The sequence below is a fragment of the Passer domesticus genome, chromosome 9, assembly GCF_036417665.1.
Source record: "Passer domesticus isolate bPasDom1 chromosome 9, bPasDom1.hap1, whole genome shotgun sequence".
NCBI lineage: Eukaryota > Metazoa > Chordata > Aves > Passeriformes > Passeridae > Passer > Passer domesticus.
In genome coordinates this window covers 44,447,853-44,465,589 of record NC_087482.1, presented here as the reverse complement: position 1 = coordinate 44,465,589, position 17,737 = coordinate 44,447,853, and the positions used below count along the sequence as shown (strand labels likewise).

Here is a 17,737-nt window from a genome sequence, read left to right as displayed (position 1 = left end):
ATGTGCCTTTGCCCAAAACAATATGCAGCGTGAAGGAAATTCAAACTGACACCATTTCAAGACAGCAAAGACAAACTGATTTAGCAACTCTGACAGGCATTTATAAGCAAAATAAAATGTGAATCTAATTTTGGCCTACTGCACCGAAATAATGTGCAGCATGGTTTGATGTCATAACATGAATATTTCATACATGAACAGCATCTTGTTTGGGAGGGAGATTTCTCCAGACACCTGTGGGAGATGGAGGAGGCTTCACTGCTGTTCCTAACCTGAGAGTAACTTTTAGACCCTTATTGACTTTTTTAACTGTTTTGCCAGATGTCAATATGCAAAAGTAAAAATCATGGCTGAGCCTTTAATTGTAATTAATGGCCGTATTGATCAGCTAAATTCTGTCTTGCCTCATGTCACAAAACCCACTAGATTTCAGAAGATTTCCTGCCAAAAAGTGTTTTATCCCCATGGCTGGGAGTAAAAAGCAAAAACTGAACTCTCCAGGCCATTCTTTTTCAAGGCACATTGATAAGGAGCAGAGCAGTGCACTGGGGCAAAGTTGGGTATTTTCAGTCTCCAGAGCATTTTGTTTTGATTTGCATCGAGTTTCAAGGTTCAGCAGTTTAACAACCAGCACGGCCACGTTTTCATTTCCTCCATTTCGAATTTCGAGCAAAAAAGCATCACAAGGTTACATCTCCAAGAGGAAATCAATCCCAAATTCCACCTGGCAGTTCACCAGGATATGGAGAAAACCAGCCCCAGCTACTGCTGGAGCTGTGCTGAGTTTTGGCACCAAACATTTGCACAGCCCTTGAAGTTGCTCAGTTTGCGGCCTGAAAAATAAGCAGTGAAAAAGATGCACATAATTTAAATGACACTGAATATTCAATAATGGAAATGACTTAAATATTAGAAGCTCTTTGATGCATGTTTCTGGGGGAGCTGTGTTTGTCCTTGACCTTTGCTTACTCGTTACTTTGTCTACGCATAATTAACACATTCATAATATCATATAAATGCCACTTATTGATACTGTCCCAAGGGCAACTGGTTATCTGGGAAGAACATGGCCACATTAACATTTCCTAACTCATTTAGCTCCTCTTCCACATTAAACTGAGGCAAGCCATTTGTCACATCACCCCGAGATGTGTTTTAAGCAGGCAATATTTAACGAGGTAATGGTTTAAGTGTTGTCAGGGCACGGTGACAGTCATTCAAAGGGACAGCTCTAACGAGGGCAGCGTGGAAGGACTCGGGGTGGAACCACCTGGAGATTAAACACAGAGGTTGGGAATGTCATTTCCTTCCTGATCTTTCACACTTTTTCCTTATTTAGCTACAGCAAGTGGTGATGGAACTGGATAAATCCATGGTCAGTGACCTGTGCTCTCTCGAGGGGTGACATCCCCTGAGGTGCCAGCTCAGCAAAGGTGTGAGGTCACCAGGAGCTGAGGTGTTTAATGGTATTCCACAAAATCTCACCTCCAGACCTCACTGCTATGAGAGATGTTAAGCATCTCCTGCAGCAAGGCCAAACCCAAGAGGTTTATGAAAAATTAATAATAATAACAATAATAATAATAATAATCTTGCATCCTGTTTCCCTCCAGAACACGTTCTCCATTACTCATTGACACAACCTAAATATTCAGGGCCACTTCAGATTTTTTCAAGCATTTCGTTCGCTGCACTTGACTTTTATCTGGGAATTATTTTTAAAGACTTCCCTAACAAATCTCTGATAAAACACATGTCAGCACTTTGGCAGGGCTGGCAATTTTTTTTTTTCCCGAGCTCGAGTTAAATTTAAAAATGGAAATTGGACTAATTAATTACTTCAGATGGAAGAAGAGAGGAGGATTTCAGCACGGGGCAGAAATGAAACAATGCAAGCAGCAACAACTGGGAGCATTCCAGCAGGAGTGGAGAGCAGGGAGGGGCAGGGAGGAGCAGATCCCTGGGCTCCAGCTCCCACCACTGACCAAAAATCACCTGGAGGAGTCCTGGAGGTGGAACGGGCGTGATGTCACCATCATATTTTCTGGAAAAATCCCTTTGCCAGGAATTATCTCCTGGGAAGCTGAGACGCCTCAGAGAAAAGGAAAACAATTTTATCTCATTTGCTTCTGCTGTGTTTTGCTGCTTTGGAATGTGGTTTGGAGATAGTTTACCCACAGGTGATTGTTTCATTGGTTTCATGTGAATTGTTTTTACTTATTGGCCAATCAGTGCCAAGCTGTGTCGGGGCTCTGGAGGGACAATCACGAGCTTTCCATGAGTATTCTTGCCAGCTTTCTGTCTGTATTCTTTAATATGGTTTAGTATAGTATTCCTTAATGTAATATACACCATAAAATAATAAATCAGCGTTCTAAGAACATGGAGTCAGATTCCTCCCTTTCCTCACCATTGTTGGGGACCCAGAAAATACCACAGGGTGACGCCCTGACCTTCCCCCTCCTGAGGAATGGAAAGGACAAGATGCCAGGCTGGAAGGAGATGGATCCTGGCAGGGAAGGAGTCCTGGGCATCAGGAGTGTGGTCCCAGGGTTCCCTGGCTGTGCATCCCTCGTGGGGCCCAGGGAAAGGGAAAGGTGCAGAAAGTGATGCTGGAAATTCAGCTGCATCCTGGCTGGTTAAGGATCATGGAATTATGGGATGGTTTGGGTTGGAAGGGACCCTAAAGGCTGTCTCATTCCACCTCCTGCCATGGGCAGGGAACATCTCCCACTGTCCCAGGGTGCTCCAAGCCTGGCCTTGGGCACTTCCAGGCAGGGAGCATCCTCTGGACCAAGCTCAGCTACAAATATGACCCTATATTATTAAAATATTAAATAATCACTACTAAAAACTCAGTGTTTCCAAGTCAGAATCTTCCTGTTCAAGAAGAAAAGGCAGAGAAAAAGTGCTCGGTAAACAGACAAGAAATGTACTCCATGAGGCTCCACCAGGGAAAAGGAAAATGAATAAAGCCAGAAACTGCTACCAGGTTTTCATTTTGTACTTCCACAAAAGAAGAAGGAATAGAAATGAAATACAATCAGTGAATAAGGAGCAGGTGATGTAAAGAATCAATACCCAAGTTATCAAATAACACAGCTGACTGCTAGAATAGACCAGCTCCTGCAGCTTAACCTGCATTTCAGTATTAAAAAAATGAAAAAAAAATCATAAACAGCCTTGGGCAAATACTGGATTTTTCCCTGCTAATGTTGATTTAAAAGATGCAAATTCATTCACAAGCTCCAAGGTGTGGGGAGTGACTGTTAAACCTGCACAGCAGTGACCATTAAACACAAGAGCAGCAATTACACAAAGGGAAACAGTTTTCCTTGGAAAAAGAAACTGTGCACCATGGAAACCTCTCTCTAAACTCGATCATCAAGTTTAATTGAAGAAGTAAAGTCGGCAAAGTTTTACCCTCCTTTTATTTGGATAAGGGGGGCAGAGCTCCTCCTGATGTGTTTTTTTACAGGAGTGGTTGTCAATCCATAGGAATAAACCCACAAACTCCTCACAAATACAAAATCATCCATTACAAATTCCCAGCTTCTCTTTGTGGGGAAAAGTGCTGAAAAAAGCTAACCTGAAGATGAAGTACAGCAAAAAAAGAGCAAGTGTGTGACTTGCCCAGCCCTCCCTGCTTAATATTCCTCTCCTCTGGCAGGACCTGCACAGAAAATGCATCTGGAAGTGTCCAGGGTCTGTGACAAGCTCCTGACAGATGATGGATGGATCAAATCCAACACCTGGAACGCAGAATGATAAGGTTCAGAAGTGAAGGGATGAGTGACAGTGGCCAAGGAGATGAACACAGGGGGGACCTTCGCAGCAGAAGCTGCATCACCTGCTCCTTCATGAACAGGATAATGGATGAGGTGACAACAGCAGCAATTCATTTCCAGGCTTGAAAAAACCCTCTCAGTGCTTCTGTGTTTGTGTTAGCAGCCTTGGAAACACATGCAGGGTTTTTAGGATTTTTTTAGGATTCTGAGGGGCTGTGCTGATTTGCCATCGGGTTTGGGAGCTGGAAATGCTGCCCAGCCCAGCCATTCCACCACAGCATCACCCCAAATCCAGCAGAGCCACCTCAAAGGCAGTTTCATGATTTCTAAACAAGTTCAGATTCAGAAAAGGATAAGGAAGTGTTTAAATGTGTAATATGACCCAAAGAGCAAAAGGATTATAAAAAATAGAGAGAAGGGGGAAAAGGCATTTGGGATCAAAGCATATTTGCTGCTCTGACCATTTCTGTAGCTCTGAGAATTTTTAAGAATTTGGTATCTTGTGTCATTAATGAAAACAAACAGTCCCATGAATGAGTTCTCAGGAGTGTCCTGTTTCACTGATATTCCACCAGCAAAAGGAACTGCTCCACGGGAGGTTTCCAGCAAGCAGAAAGTTCCTCTGAACCCCAGCACATCCCTGCCTCTCCTCAGGCTCCTCCCTGCTAAGCCCAGCCTAACCCTGCCCTGTCTGCTCTTTCCAGCTAATAGATGGAGCCATTTGCAGCAGTGGAATATGAGGAGCCCTGCAGCACAGACACATTTCCTGGTTTCCTGCTCCTTCTGCAGCACTAATCCCACTTCCCTGCACATCCTGCCTGTCCCAAGGACATCCTTCCTCCACCCCAGCCTCAAGACCACAGCCCCATTAAGCAATCAAACCATGGATGCTCATTAGCTGCTTCTCCTTCTGCTCTTTGCTTGTTTGCTCTCTGTTTGCCTTTTCCTCTCAGCTTCCACAATATTTGGGTCAGGAACCTGGAATTCTTTGCCTCTTGCACTGTCTCACACACCCTGGCAGGTGTTATGGGAAGTGCAGCTGTTCCAGTTGTGTTATTTATTTATAAAAACTCACCAAAATTAAACAAAAGTCAAAACAGCCTTGGGATACTTGGCCAACTTCAGCTCACAAACAGCAATGACAACTTCCCTGCTTTCTCCTTTTCAGATTCTGAATTTCATTTAAAAGGGATTCCTCCTTTTTTTGTTTGCCTACGAAAGAACACAAAGAGCCTGAACAGAATAAAAAGGGCTTGGATTGGCAGGACAAGGGGAATGGTTTCCCACTGCCACAGGGCAGCAGGAGATAGGATATTGGAATATTGGGATATTGGGATATTGGGATATTGGGATATTGGGATATTGAGATATTGGGATGGAATCCTTCCCTGTGAGGGTGGGCAGGGGCTGGGATGGAATTCCCAGAGCAGCTGTGGCTGCCCTGGATCCCTGGCAGTGCCCAAGGCCAGGCTGGACACTGGGGATTGGAGCAGCCTGGGACAGTGGGAGCTGTCCCTGTCCATGGCCCTATCCCTGAAATCAAATGATCTTTAAGGTTCATTTCAGCAAAAACCATTCTGAGATCCTCTCAAGTTATTTTTCTTAGTGCTGAGTTAATCCTGTGGGAAATCAGTGGAATTCAAAGGGCTTTTTTCCCCACAACTAAACACCTAAGTCAGCTCCTGTTCATCTGAAACTCGGTTTACTTGAGCAAGGCTAAAGAAATCAAGTTGTCCATCAATTATTTAAAGTGTTTGGCCCTGATCCTGGCTCCACACTTTATTTCACCACAGCCTTAAAGCTGGAATCTTCCACAGCCAGAGGCTGGGCCAGGGAAATGGCTGGGAAAGAAAAGGCCTGGATTGACTTTTGGGGTGAATTGAGTTGTTTTGGGTGCTCTGAGCAGACGGTGGATCCAAAGTTGGCTGGGCAGTGAATTATCCCTTCCACTCCCAGAGCTCAACCACCTCCATCAGCAGCTGCCTCACAGAGGGCTCTGAGCTGGATTTTGGGGCCTTCTCAGCAGAGATCCTGAAATACAGATGTAAAAATTTAAAATAAAACCCCAGGTATATAGTTATGTCTATATAAAAGTCTTCTCAATGATATAAAAATAGAAGTGTAGCTAACACTTCAAATCTTTGTCCTTACAAGAAGGGGAGAAATGCATTCTTCTGTTCCATGGAATTTAATTAGTTCCTAAATTTAGGTTCTGTCAGTAAAGTTACAGAGGATTCACTGCAGTTGGATTTAAATATTGGAAGATATTTTATATTTCACACAATGCTAATGGATGACATTACCTTCGTATAGATATTGTCAAGTATTTCTGTGTGAATGCTTGGGTCTATTCACAATGTTTTAGTCAGCTAAATCATATTTGATTGCACTTTAAAAAAAAACACTTTCAGTCCCAGATATTTGTTATTTGAAAGGAAGCATTCAGTGAGACCCTGAATCCCATGAGCTGGGAAAGACTGATCTAAAGCAAAACCACAGGTGCAAAAATAATTAAATCTTTTAAGCATCAGAGTTATGATGCAATCCACAGGGGAGGAGGAAAGAATTCAGTGCTGAAATGAAAAAAAAAAAAAAGAAAGAAACTTATTTATTCCATTTGCTCAGTACCTTGAAATTCAAAGAATTTGGGGAGAACTTTCTAGAAATTCCAGTACTTCAATATCTCAGTATCTCTGAGCATCTTGAGCAGCTCAGTTCTTCATCTGCAGTGGAACAGCACAGAACCAGCTCAGGACTCTCCAAGGATAATTAAACATCTGGAATTTGAAGTCCATTCAGAGCCTTCACTAAGAAGGGTCAAACCATCCTCCAGTTTGGTTCCAGCTGCTGCTGCCTCAAACTGCAGAATTCCCAAGGTATTTTCTCCTGGAGACGCAGGGTTTGGACAAAATTCAGGCCAAACTTACTCAGAAGTCACTCAGAGACAGGATCTGCCACCTCAGGCTGCTGCAGCTTGGGAAGGGTTTTATAAATCCTCCGAGAGCATCCCCTCACTTCTTTTTAAATTGTTTTGTTTGTTTTTAATGAGCAGATTCACACAGCTTAGACTCCTTTGCAAGCTCTGTGCCACACACAGGGCTGACATCCCAGGGAGAGCAGCTGGATGGTGCAGGACTAGAAATGCCATTTTAAAACGTGACCCCAAAGTTCAGTTTTGGCAGATGGGATTTTCCAGGTACAGAGCTGAGCTCCTTCCATAATATCTGAACTCAATTTAAGTTTGATCTATAAGATTATTTTCATTCCAACCCCTTTGGACACTTGCAACAACAACATTTCCCTTCTCCCTACACGGATTTAATTTGGTCATGCACTGCAACTCTGCTTAGAAAGCTGCTTAGTGGCAATGTTTCAGAAATCTGAATCAAATTTTCCTGAGTGAAATAAAATTAGTTATCGAGGAAAGGATAATCCACTTTTCTAGGGGCAGTGGTTCCATATTTTAGTAATGGTTCAAAAATACAATAGTAATCCTAATAATGAAATGGCTCTGAGATAGAGTGAGTGCTGGTGGCTGTGGGAGCAGTCTGGGGATAAACTGGGAGGGACTGGGAGCACTGGCTGGGCCACAGAACTACAGATTCACACCAGAAACCTCTGAACTTCCTAACCTCTCTCTGCCAAGTGCTGCAGAGCCATTTTGACCTCCAGAAGTGTGAGTTCAGGGCTCACAGAGCTGCTGCCGTGGCCAAACCCTGCAGGGGTGGTGCTGAGATCTCCAGCTCTGCTCAATTTCTGGGGCCCTTTTGGTGCCACATTTCCAACCCCCAGGCATCCCCAACCACCCCTGTAACTTCCAAGCCCTGCAGGGTGATTGAGCCAATTACCAAATGTACTAATTACACCATGAAGGGCTTGGTAATTCCCAAAATCCACTTTCCAGGAGCTGCTGGTGAGCAAGGTCACCCTGCCACTGCCCAGAACACAGCCCAGGTTTGAGGTCAGGGCATTGTCTCTCCTCATCCCAAATTCCTCAGCTACGCCCTGCCCACCACCAGGACAAGGAATTTGGCAACTCAGAGAGGACTGGGACCTTCTCAGGAGCTGGGATCATCCTCCAGCAAGAGGCAGAATCAGGAAAAAAGAGTGAGAGCAGAATCATGGCCAGGGAGATGATCTGCCACAGAATTCCAGCTGGAAAAATTCTCTAAAACCATAAAATCCAACAATTTACCAGCACTGATCATCCTCCAGCATGAGATGCAGGATCAGGAAAAAAGAGTGAGAGCAGAATCATGGCCAGGGACATGACCTACCATGGAATTCTAGCTGGAAATATCCTTTAAAACCACAAACTCCAATAATTTCCCAGCACTGCCAAGGCCACCAGTGCCATGTCCCCAGGAGCCACATCCACACAGCTTTTAAATCCCTCCAGGGATGTTCCAGCATTTCCTGCTAATTGGAAGGTGATCAAGCATCTCCTCACAGTGCACCTTCCTTCCCAGTGGCAAAAATGACCAGTGGTGGCTGGTGACCTGTGAGTGTCCCTCACAGTGTGACACCATCAAATCTGATTAAACTTTCTCAATTCAACCCTTTTTTTTTTCTTTTTTACTGTGGACCCCCACTAAAAAAATTCCTTTGAACCAACTGCATCGTGTTCCCAGAAGAGCCCTCAGGGAGCTGCAGGGGTTTTATCCCCACTTCCAGGAGTGGAAAGCAGCAGTCCCAGCCAGCTGGCAGCAGGGCTGTGCTCTCTCCACCCCTCTGGGAATGCCCACTCCAAACCCACACCGTTTTTGTGGAAAACCCTTGGCCAGTGAGACCACAGAGCTCCCAGGCTCCATTTAGCTGAGCAAGCAAGGCTGGGAACCCATTAATTTGCTGGGTGAGTTATGGTTCCCTGCAGCACCTTTTGTTCACTGTCAAGGTTCTGCAACAATGACAGATGCAGCTACAGCCAGCCCAGAACTCCAGAATTTGATCTCCTAAATCATTCCAGATATTAAATGTCTCAGCCATAAGCCTGGCAAATGAATTCCTCTGGAGCTCACACTTGGTGCTGAGCACGAGGCAGGAGGGACTCCCCACACAGCCCCCCCATTGTTCCCTGGGAAATTAGGCAATGGAAATTATCCCTGGAAAGGAACCAGAATCCCAGGAAAACTCACACAGCTTCCAGTGGCTGCTGAAAGGAGCTGCAAATCCACCTGGATAAGTGAGGCAGCACTGTGGGGCATTAGGAGCTCACCAATGCCAGTTTTAATAGCAGAAGCTGGACATGCATATGAAATTCCCACTTACCCTAGTAAATAAACAGAAAAGACTGCAGCAAAATAAAGAACCAGGGGAACACGGGCAGAATGCTTAAGCAGCAAGACATGGGCTGGGTTTCAGTCTGGCTCTTCTCAATCTCAGTATTAATCTTTTTTTTTTTGGTTTAAAACCATCTCCTTCCCTCAGCCACAGCAGACAAGAGGAGTGAGCAAATTTCACCTCCACTCATTTATAAAGAGCACAGAACTGTTCAAAGGAATCCTCGCCCAAAGCAGATTAAGGCACGCAGAGGGTGGAACAATTGCTACTTCATTTTTAATTTCTCCAAATCACCATCAGATAGATGACAGTGCTTAGCACAGGAAGGATTCTGCAGGCTTCATAAACAATAGAGGTATTACCCATTATCACACAAGTACAAATTAGTTTGACCTTTCCAGCTTTTTCATATGAGGCTTCCTTTTTTCCACTTGACTAGAGAAAATATTGAGTCAAGCCATGCTCTGCACTCTCCCTTCTCAGATGTGTTTGACCAGTGTTTCTTTCCTAAATCTGCAATTAGAAGAGACCCATTAAACACGGAATTCACCCGAGGAATTCTCTGGCTCGTCCAGCACATTCCTGGTGCTCTCCCAGCCTCACTCCTGGTGCTGCTGCACACCTGCTTTTCCCATGGGGGATAAATGTGGGATCTGATAATTTCATATTCCACGGGAAGGGCTGGGAAACAACATGAAAATGTCGTTGTGGCAGCAGAGATCATCATGGAAGTGTTTGGGTCGAAAGGGGCATTAAATCTCATCCCATTCCACCCCTGCCCTGGGCTGGGACACCTTCCACTGTCCCAGGCTCTCCAAAGCTGGCCTTGGACACTTTGAGAGCAGCCACTGCTTCTCTGGGAATTCCAGCCCCTCCCCACCCTCACAGGAAGGAATTTATTCCCAATCTCCCATCCAGCCCTGCCCTCTGGCCGTGGGAGCCATTCCCTGTGTCCTGTCCCTCCATCCCTTGTCCCCCAGCCCCTCTCCTGGAGCCCCTTCAGGCCCTGCAAGGAGCTCTGAGCTCTCCCTGGAGCTTCTCCCCTCCAGGTGAGCCCCCCCAGCTCTCCCAGCCTGGCTCCAGAGGGGCTCCAGCCCTGGGAGCAGCTCCATGACCTCCTCTGGATTTGCTCCATGGCTTTTCTGTGACCCCAGGGCAGAGAGGAGAGGATGCTCAGCTCCTTCCATCCTCCCTGCCCACACCCTGATCCCATGAAAGCTCAGCACATGAATTTAGGAACTGGATTAACACCAAGCTGTCCTTGTAAGACAGGTGTACATCCCTAGGAAGCAGGAGTGGCACAGAGCAGTGATCCCTTGGGCCAAGAACTCCCAGGACAGCTTCCCTGGACAGGCTGTGCACGCTCTGCTCACGGACACAGCCCTGCAAGGGTTAAAGTCATTCCTCAGCACTTTCTGCCAGGGACCTGGAATGTGCTGGGAGCAGCACAGGAACCCTCTGGTCCTCCAGTTTTGTGAGGAAACCAAAGGAGCTGGGGAGGAGCAGGCAGAGGGGGATGCTGAGCCAGCCAAACCTGTACCTGTCAGCCAAACTGGGAAGAACTGCAGGGAAAGAGGGAAAACAGCAGGGGAAAGCAAGTGGGACACTGAGCACAGAGTCCTGGCAATGACAGGATAGTCCAAGGAGAAACTGAATGGTTTTTTGTGTCAATTCCTCAGATATAGGGAGGCTGAGAAAATTATCGTGCAGCAATTGGGGTTAGAGGTGTTAAATCCCCATCCCAGCTAAAGATAAATTCATCCTGCCTTATCCCAGGGCATGGAGCAGGGCATTCCCTGGGCACTGCCTTATCCCAGGGGATGGAGTAGGGTGTTCCCTGAGTCCTTCCTTATCCCAGGGGATGGAGCAGGGTGTTCCCTGAGTCCTTCCTTACCCCAGGGGATGGAGTAGGGTGTTCCCTGAGTCCTGCCTTACCCCAGGGGATGGAGTAGGGCATTCCTGGGCACTGCCTTATCCCAGGGGATGGAGTAGGGTGTTCGTGGGCACTGCCTTATCCCAGCCCATGGAGCAGGGTGTTCCCTGAATCCTTCCTTACCCCAGGTGATAAAGCAGGGCATTCCTGGGCACTGCCTCATCCTAGGCCATGGAGCAGGGCATTCCCTGAGTCCTTCTTTACCCAGCCCATGGATCAGGGTGCTCCCTGAGTCCTTCCTTACCCCAGGGGATGGAGCAGGGCATTCCTGGGCACTGCCTTACCCCAGCCCATGGAGCACGGTGTTCTCTGAGTCCTTCTTTACCCAGCCCATGGAGCAGGGTGTTCCCTGAGTCCTTCTTTACCCAGCCCATGGAGCAGGGTGTTCCCTGAGTCCTTCTTTACCCAGCCCATGGAGCAGGGTGTTCCCTGAGTCCTGCCTTACCCCATGGATGTTCCCCGTGGCCCGGGATGCTCCAGGGATCAGACCGTGGGCTGAGTGCTGCCACCCTGTGGGACCCGTGTCGCTGCCGTGTGTGCCTGGCACTGCCGGGATGCTCAGCACACACCTGAGTCTGGGGAGCTGGCAGGGCTCAGAAGAGCAATCCAGCTGTTCCCAGACAAGCACAACACTCTGGGATAATCCTGGCAGCTAATTCAGGAGCTGGGGATGTTTATAAATAGGATTTAGAACAAAGAGGTTACCGAGTTCTGAGCAGAATAAGAACAGATGTTGCAATTCAGGCTCATTTGTAAGGCAGAGGTAACTGATGAATTTACACAATCCCTGTTTACTCACACAGATCCAGGCCTGGGTGGAAATCCTGCTCTGTGCATCACTAACAGCACGTTCAGCCTGGAATCACTCTTGTGCTGTGCTTCATATTTCATTCATTTCTGCTTCCAGCTATACATGCACAACAGAGGGCATGATACATCTCCCTAATTGAACAATACAGATCAATTAAATATGAAAAGTCGTTCTTGGACTGAAACCCTCTCAGGCAAATGTTCTGCTCTTATGCTAAGCAACCCTTTTAAAAAGCTGGGAGTTGAGTGCTGTTCAGAGGGGGATTTATTTTCTTTTTAAAGGCTGGGAGACAAAGCCCAAAAAGACTCATCCATTCATTCACAACAAGAGGAGAGTTTTGACCACTGAGCAAGGTAAAACACCTCATTTGATGAAAGCTCCTCAGCGCTGTTTGCGTGAGGTGAAGAACCCCTTGTGCTCTGCAGAGATCACCCAAACCATGGCCATGGATCCAAGTGGGCAAAGATCTCTCTGCTCCAGCCATAGCTGGGAAGGTGCAAAAATGAGCAAAAATGAGCAAAAGTGAGCAAAAATGAGCAAAAATGAGCAAAAATGAGCAAAAAAGCGATGGGAATGATTAACAGGAGCTGTTTAAAGGGAAAGCTGCGCCCTGAGCAGCCCCGGGGCTCTCCCCGATGGCTTTTGGGGTCTCCACACTCCCACCACTGGGAGCAGAGAGATTAAAATGTGCTTTGTTGTGTGGAAGTGCTCCCGAATAACACCCTGCGATGTGAATAAAAGGAGTTTAATAAACAATGCACTTACAGACGGGTTCAAACCACGCAGGTATTGCTGTGCAGCACCACTGACATTAAATCACCCCCACAAGAGAGGTCTGTCCACCACAATCACCCGGGATGTCCTTTGTTCCTTCTGAGGCTCTAATCAAACGCAATGACCTGCTAAGCCTTATGCAAATTGGCCTTAAACACCGCATCTCTTCCTCGGCTAAACATTTATATAAATAAATGATAAACACAGATTCCGCCCGAGGCCAACAAAGATACAACACTGTCAGAACTCCTGGAGAAGCAAATCAGTCTGGAGCCGGGAGCAGCTCAGCTCAGGGTCTCCTGGAAATCTGGAGAAAACCAAGATTAACTCTTGGGGCTTTCAAGCACATCTTGCTCTCAACAAGGATTGGGGAAAATCCTCATGAGAGGGTTGAGTCTCACTGAATCCAAAACCCAAAGAGGAGAAAAGGTGGGGAGGAACCATCCTGGTGCTTTTCTTTTATCTTTAGTACAATTTATCTCAGCAGAACTGGGTACTGGCTAGATCAGAACATGAATAAGGATGTCTGGCCAGATCTGAGACATCTCCAGCAAGCCCTCAAGGAATACAGCATCAGCAGCTGAACAACTGGGAGCTTGAGGAAGAATTAATAGAAGAAACAAACATGGCAGAACCTCATTTTTGAAACCTTTAACACAATTTTTAAAATAAATCCCTCCCATTTTGAAAATATGAGTGCAGATGATTTTTTTTTGAGTCCTTCTGAAGTGCAGTAAGTGCATCACTTACCTCACTGGAGGCCACATGCTGATACATCTGTGCTGTGATTATGACCCTAAGCAAAAATCTCAATTTATGTTGCAGTGGCAAAACTTTCCCCTTCTGCTGCACCTTCCTAAAGCTGAACTCTGCACCTGCCAGCCACCAGACTGTTTTCAAAATGCTTTGACCCTGGTGGTTCTGACCTTCATTAATTTAACCCAGCAATCAAAAACACCTCAACAACTCATTCTTTTGCTTGGTGTCGGGTTGGGATAGGTTTTTACCCTGCAGATTGAGATAAAATGACTGCACCCAGGGAATAGCAAAGAAAGGCATTATTTCCCAACATGCACACCTTCAGAACCCTGTTTAGTGCACTAAACACTGCTCTCTTGGCTCACAAGGAGTGTGAAGCTCGTGTGTGTGAGGACGAGAAGCAGATTTGACACAGATTTGACACATTTCCTCCGAGTGCCCCCAGATTTGCTGGTTGATGGGAGGAGGAGCAGCGAAGAGCTGTGCACTGGCATGAAACACTCAATCAGCAGGGTGGCATCGTTGTGGATTTGCTTTGCTAATAATAAAAAGAATGAATCACTCCTGTCACGATACCCACATCGAGTAACCACGGTGCAGACCTGGTGAAGATGTGAGTGAGGCTCAGCCCGGCCGCTCGCAGCTGACATTTGTGGATTTGGGGTGATTCAGGGCATTTTGCTGTGTTTGTGATTGCCTTCGTGCCAGAGGCTACACATCACTCACCCACCGAGCAGAACGAGCTCCCAACGGGAAGGAAAATTCCCAACTGTTGCACCAAAGGCTCTTCAAAGAGAGCTGGATCCCCCGTGTGACAGCGGGGCTGAGGACCGGGCCAGCACCACATCAAAGCAGAGAGAGACAGAGCTGCTCCTGCAGAGACTCCACAGGTCATTCCAGGCCACACAGGGCAGGTGTGGGAAGAAACCCCAGACTTGCTCTATTCTAACAGGGCTAAAAATAGACCTGTGATGATTTATGAACTTTCAAAGGCAGCAGAGTATTTTTAAGCAGCAGCAGGTTCTGCTCTGTCTGCATCCCGGGCGCCAGGGCTCTGTCCACCCTGCCCTGATGGGAACCAGCCCCTCCAGAATGCTCACCAAACAGAATTAAACAAGACCACAAGAGCAAATAAAAAGACAGTAATCTATCTGTCTCGTGGGTATTATCCTTCCCTCACTCTGCCTCATCTTTACCAAGTTTCAAATATTCTTTTTTAAAATCAAGTTAACTCCGCAGAACTGTCATACAAAGCCAGCTCCTGAAGCCAAGGTAAATAAATCATGTGGCACCAGAATATTTACAAAATTACTCCAAAGTTTTGCATCTCTAAGAGAAATTTTATGTGAACTCCCCCTTGATTTCCAGCTGTCCCTGATGGGGCAACACAGGAGTGAGTTTGAAACCAAGGAAATGTTAATTCCAGTCAATAAAAACCTGGATAGCAACAAGAGAGACTTTCATGCATGCCTAAGTTTGGGAACCAAGGTGGCTCCCAGCAGCTGCTCACTGGCTGCTCTCCTTCCCTCTGGAATAAAAACACCTCAGCCAAGGGCTGGAAATCAGCACTCAGGAATCAAGCACTGCAGGGATTAACACTGGAAAATCAAGGCAGGACCCCTGGAGGAGGATGGCTGACGTGTCAGAGGGTGTCAGGAACACCCACCCCGTGGGCAGAGGTGTCCTTGTGGCCCAGGGCAGAGGACACATCACCCCTCACACCCCTCCCAGGACACTGAAGGCACACCTGCCCTCCCCAGCATCCCCGTGAGCCCAGGTGAGGGGCTGGCAGCCCCAGACACCCCGGTTAACCCATGGAGAGCCAGGCTTTGGAGGCTGCAGCACCTCAGCCCGCTTTCCAAGGGCTGCCTGCACAGGTGAGCTGCTCCTCTGCTGTCATTCACATTCCCCACACACGTTTTGTCATCGTGGAGAGCAGAACCGGCTTAAAATTCCAGGAGCGCCAGATGGGCTGGGAGAGAGCTCAGCTCCACTGCAGAAGGATGGGAAAATCCTTCCAGTTCCAGAGTTTTGCCAGGATCATTCAACTCCAACTACCTGCAGGCACACCCTGCTTCCCTCCACTCCCACCACCCAACAGCTGTGGGTTTTTGGGGCAGGAGACCCTCAGAGCCTCCCAAAATGTGGTGTTTAGAAACACACCGAGAGTTTGGGGTGGTTTCCTGCAAAGGGACGCTTCCTGAAATCCCCCAAAGTCTTGTCAGAGGGGTTCAGCTGTGCCCAGAGTTCAGCACGGGAGGGAGAGGTTGCTGCTCGCCAGTGGAAGCCATTGTCTCCAGCAGGCTGCCAAGGGGAAATTAGCAGTGTGCACACCTCTAAATGAGGCTGTACAGCACGGAAAAGAGGGATTAGCCATGTAAACTAAGTCCTTTTGGTATTAGATTAAAGAGGGGAGGTGACTTTGAAGGATTATTCAAGAGCCATTTAAGCAGTTTTCAGGGACTTAAAAACGCGGGGTAAAAATGCAGCTCCCTCAGGTCCAGAAAAGAAGAAAAAATTCAGTTTCCCGGCCAGAAAAGCAGCAGGAAAAAGCTTCTGGGGGACCCCGTGAAGTGCAGCCCCCCAGCATGCTGCTCCCCACGCTCGGTGGCGGCTGCAGCATCACCTGCACACCTGGGCTGGAGCTGCTGCAGGAGCCACAGGGAGCAGGGAAAGGGCTCCGACAGCCACGGGGATGGGGCACGGCATGCCCTGGGCACCTGCCAGCACGGGGACACAGCCAGCCACCCACCCACTGCGGGGCAGGGGGTGCCGGATGGTGGAAAGGAGCTCCGGACTATCGCGACCACCACAAGAGGAGCTGCCACCAGTCCCTGCTCCCGCCTCGGTGATTTATCCGCTGGGATGCAGGTCCTGAACCCATGGAAACCGGAGGATGGGCAGGCACAGCCACAAAAACTGATTTGTGCCTCCAGGCAAACGTGCCCTGCTTCCCCGCACCCCGGGGTGCCTCATCAGCGTGCTGGCTCTTAATCCTCTGCCCACATTAATCCAGCCAGGGGAGAGCAATACGTGGCTCCAAGACATCAGACTGCTCTATCGAACGAGCCCACCTCGGGAAAAAAAAATTGGCTTAGCCTAAATTAAGGTGACGGGTAATTAGTATGTAAGATACAAACTACCGCCACTTGTTATGCAAGCAGCATCCTTTAATTTGTAGTTTCGAGAGCAAGCCGTTCCTGTCTGGGATAAATAAAACAACACGCTGCGGTATGTTGCTCACGACACGGGAGCAGCAGCAGCCTGGGGAAAGCAAAAGGAGCTTCAACTCCAGCCGGGAACGCGGCTGGAGCCGGCGAAAAGTTCTGCGTGCGCCTGGAGCAGCCTGGAGGGAGCATCCCCGCGTCCGCATCCCGGGATGCGCCGGGTCTCACTCGGGGATGCGCACGCTTTCACTCGGGGATCATTCCCGCACTCATTCAGGGATGCTCCCGCACTCATTCAGGGATCATCCCCGCAGTGACTCGGGGATCATCCCCGCACTCATTCAGGGATGCTCCCGCACTCATTCAGGGATGCTCCCGCACTCATTCAGGGATCATCCCCGCAGTGACTCGGGGATCATCCCCGCACTCATTCAGGGATGCTCCCGCACTCATTCAGGGATGCTCCTGCTCTCACTCGGGGACGCTCCCGCTCCTGTCCGGGGGCCGCGGCCACCCCCGCCCGGGGTCTCCGCGCCCGCGGCCGCTCCGCGCTCGGGGGGCACCGTGCGGGCTCCGCGCTCCGCGCCCCTCCGGCCGCGCTGCCCTCCGCCGGCTCCGCAGCCCGCCCGCGCCCTCCTTCCCCCGCTCCGCAGCCTTGCTTAAAAACCCCTTATTTATTCCCTTTTTTTTTTTTTTTTAATTAAATCCCGTTTTAAACCTGCCTCCCTCCTCGCCGTGCCGTGCCGAGCCGCGCTTACCTGGGCGGGGAGGGGGGGACATGCCCGGCCCGGCTGGGCTGGGCTGGGCTGGGCTGTGCGGGCGCTCCCGCAGCCCCGAGGTGCGCGGCGAGCGCGGCTCCCGCAGCCCCGCGGCCGCAGCATTGAGCGGCAGCGGCGGGAGCCGGGCGGGCTCCGCGCAGACCCCACCCCCGGCCCCGCCGTGCGCGGGGGGCGGGCGGCGGAGCGGCGGCGGCCGCTTTAACCCTTCCTGCCCCGCCGGTGCCCGCCCGGTGCCCGCCCGGTGCCGTGCGGCAGCGCCCGGTGCCCGGCCCCGCGGGCAGCATCCCCTGCCCGGCCCCCGGCTGGCTTTGCTGCAGCCCAGGTGCGGCTCTGTCCGCGCCCAGGGCAGCTCCGAGCCCGTTCCCGTCGCGCTCCCCGCTTTTCCCCATCCCCGAGCAGCCCCGGTCCCACTAGGGGAGACCACAGAAACCCAAATTGCCGCTCGC

General features: G+C 49.0%; 1 protein-coding gene across 2 annotated transcripts in view; it reads right to left on the bottom strand.

Moving 5' to 3' along the window:
* LOC135308221 (contactin-4) overlaps positions 1–17,433 on the bottom strand; it is a 269,514-nt gene extending 252,081 nt beyond the window's left edge. For both annotated transcript variants that reach the window (XM_064433116.1, XM_064433118.1), the window contains exon 1: positions 17,271–17,433. The gene's annotated coding sequence lies outside the window, so the exon portion shown is untranslated. The remainder of the gene's footprint in view (positions 1–17,270) is intronic.
* Between the last annotated feature and the right edge of the window lie 304 nt (positions 17,434–17,737).